Source organism: Spinacia oleracea, chromosome 4 (assembly GCF_020520425.1).
Source record: "Spinacia oleracea cultivar Varoflay chromosome 4, BTI_SOV_V1, whole genome shotgun sequence".
In the NCBI taxonomy this organism is placed as follows: Eukaryota; Viridiplantae; Streptophyta; class Magnoliopsida; order Caryophyllales; family Amaranthaceae; genus Spinacia; species Spinacia oleracea.
In genome coordinates, this window is record NC_079490.1 from 101,709,181 (window position 1) to 101,712,725 (window position 3,545).

The window sequence follows — 3,545 nt, forward strand, 5'->3', positions numbered from 1 at the left end:
TATTCTACCGCCATGTAGAATATGTTAGGTAAGTCTATGTGAATTGAACTAAGGACTATTCTTGCTATGGGCACACCCCGCTTGTTAACAGGCAATGTCGGGTTATCTCAAACAGTGTTTTGAGAAGGAACAATGGGAGTAATATCATTTTAGTCCTATGTTTGATCACAAGTCCTAAAGGATGAAAATGAAGTGTTTATGTTTGATTGCTTGCTTTGTTGTTGAGTCTTGAGTCGCCTTGTACATAAAATATTAATTAACGTAAAGTGCAACTCAAAATGAGCTTCAAAACTCTTGGAACGTATATACCTTGAGTATGAACAATGGGGGGAGTCTTGCCGGAAAACTTTTACCTCTTGAATGATACAAGACGTTGTTTCATTCTTCTTTTTATGCTTTTATGCACTGGAATTCCTGTCGGTATGGCCCGACTGTCGGTAGGAGTCTGGCTTATTATTATTTGGTGTATGGTTGGCTCCCATCACCCTTTTCTTTCCTTTTGAGAATACTTTATTTTACACGTTCGAAGCTACTTCTTAATTAAATTGTGAGTCAAGAGTCGTGTTAAGTGTCGAGTATTGTCTCCATGTTTACTTGTTTATTACCGTGAAAAATACTTAAAAACAACCCCCTAGGAGTGACATAAATGTCACTCATCAAACTCCCCCAAGCTAAGTTTTTTCTTGTCCTCAAGCAAAATAAGATGAAAAACAGGGAGAGAATGAGATTTATTTAAACAAAACGAAAATAAAGAAAATCAAGGATGAGAATACACACTAACTCACTGCCGTAGGAATCACGATTGCATTTAAGCACATGCAACAAGCTCTTTAAAACCCAAGATCGCTCTAGAGGGCGAGTGAGATCTCGCAAGGGTTTCCCACAAGATTAACCCATAACTCTTATTAGCACAATTAAAACATTTCACACAAAGTCATCTCATCAAGCATGGTTCGATCACCAAACATCACTACTACAAAAACTGGAATAAGAAACACAAGATAGAGAACAGTTAAGTAAGATAAGCGATCTCCACGGGTATAGAAAACGTCTTTCATAGATCACCGTTGTGCATGAAATAGAATAGAAAACGCCTATCATAGATCACCGTTGTGTGCTTCCTATTCTACCCGTTAATTGCTTTTACCGGAATAAAAATAAGTTAAACAAATATTATTTTGGAGAATATAGAACGGTGTCCGGCAGTCCGCAGTATCCATTTTTTTCAAAAAAATGTTTTATTTTAATTAAAATTCTTTTTTTTTCCATTTAATTTGCAAACGAAACCCTTAAACTCCCAAGTCCCAAGTCCCAGCCTCATTTCCCCACTACCCACAATTTTGGTTTAACTTCATCTTTCCTCTCACCTCTACATTTTCTTTCCCTCATACGAAGTACTCAACGATTTCACCTTAATTGCAATTTCTTCAATAGTTTATTCTTCATTTTTTTTGTTCTCCTATAGATCTATCTCTCATAGTCATTCTCTTCTTTCTTAAAGCATTTAACACCACTGAATTACTGGCCACTATTAGGCGCCGCAAATCACCCCTCGCATGAGGATGAAGTCTATCGAGGTTCGATCACCGTCAACACTGCACTTGATATTAATTTATTCTTTATTGTGATACTCGTGAGTCTTAGTTATTTTCTCTTTTAGATCTACAATTGGCTAATATAATATTTGGGAATTTTAAATTTGTATGTTAAATTGGTTAGGTGTTTCGGTTTCCCCCTCCCTGTTTCAGGGTTTCTCCAGTATGAATCGTTGATGTTTTTCTAAATTTGAGTATGATATGTCTGTAAAAGTTCTTTTTTTTTAAAGGGTTTTCAAAATAAATTCCAGATCTTTAATTTGTACGATGTTCTTTTATGTTCTTGAAAAATTAACCAATGTTTTTCATTCTTTTAATTTTCTATTGGCTATCGCAGATTTAATCGAAGGTGATGAGATGATTAGTTGGAACTCGAGGAGCTTTTTTTGTTCTTGTTTAACTTTATTTTTATCGGAGTGGTAAAATATTCAACTTCTTATGCTTTTGGTTATTTGAGATCTGAACCTAGTTTTCTTGTAATTTTTAATCGACTTAATTTAACTCGTTAGGTATACTTTTTTTTTTGGTGCATATCTTTCTAATCGGCTAAACTTCCTCTGTTCTTTTTCAAATGACACAATTATTTAGGCACGTTTGTCAACGCACGACTTTAAACTTTAATATTTTCAAATATGCATACGAAAAAATTATAAAAAGTTGATATTAAAAATATATTTATTGAGACGAATCTAATAAGACCCCACACGACTATGTTTTTTCTTATTGTATAAACCACAAAAGAAAGTCAAAAGAGTTTGAGTGAATAGTGTAAAAAAACCCAATTGTCTCCGATCTATTGGACTTATTTTGACTGAACTTATATTATCAGAACTTATCTGAACTTAACTGAACTTATCTGAACTTATCTGAACTTAACTGAACTTATCTGAACTTATCTGAACTTATTTTATCTAAAAAAAACTTATTTTATCTGAAATAAACTTATTTGTGTGTGAAAATGTCTGAAAAAACTTATTTTTGCTGAACTTATATTATCTGAACTTATCTGAACTTATCTGGACTTAACTGAACTTATCTGAACTTATCTGAACTTATCTGAACTTATTTTGTCTGAAATAAGTCAAAATAAGTCGAACAGAACAGGGCCTAAATGAGAACGGAGGAAGTGTTTGATTATTGCAGTTTTAAAAAATAGAACTAGATGATGTTTAATTTGATTGGGTTAAGTAATTGCCTCTATCTGAACTTTCTCTTTTTGATTTTTTTATGTGGAGCTTAATCAAAGTTGGAAAAGAAAAGTGATTTTTGTTTGATACGATATAGAGCTAGCTAGAACAGAGGAACCTTTGTACGATTAATATATTCTTTTCGCTGATCTCCTATTTATCTATTACAAAGTACTTTGTATTTGAATCATATGTAATTCTATTATGAAATAAAAATTTTGATCTATTTATTTTTTCTGTATACATTCTAGTTTTTATTCAATTGATTGAGAGTTTCGTTATAAATTATTAGAAACCATGAAATATGTATAGAAAAATCGAAAAGGGGTCTATTCTTCAGAATCCTTCAAATTTATGGAGTTTCAAAAGAATGTGTTACTTTATTTTATAGGTTGCATTTTGAGACCTTCGCTAAGAAAGACACACAAGATAAGTTAATGGAGTAAAAAATGATCAGAAACTAGAAAACACAATTGTCTTAAGATAAAATTAGAGTTTTTATAAGCACAGACCATGGGAGAAAGAAAAGTGAAAGGAAATACAAAAAACCTTATTTATGCACATTGTACATTTCTATTAGGAATTGAGGAAAAAGACCAAAAAAACATAAAATTGTCAGCAATTCATACAAAAAAGTACAAACTAGCTAGGCTAATAAGTAAGGACAATGATAAAGGTCGCAAGTTGCAACAACATTTAGTTGTCGCAATCTTACGTGTCGCAGTTTAATTGGTACATATAGGCGCCACGTAGGATACACGTC

The 3,545-nt window shown here is 32.6% G+C and overlaps 1 long non-coding RNA gene across 1 annotated transcript; it reads left to right on the forward strand.

The window, feature by feature from the left end:
• The first annotated feature begins 1,213 nt into the window (after nt 1-1,213).
• Nucleotides 1,214-3,025, forward strand: LOC110799696 (uncharacterized). Its single transcript, XR_002536446.2, has 2 exons — nt 1,214-1,577; nt 1,933-3,025. It is a non-coding gene; the product is annotated as an uncharacterized lncRNA (long non-coding RNA).
• Nucleotides 3,026-3,545: the final 520 nt, after the last annotated feature.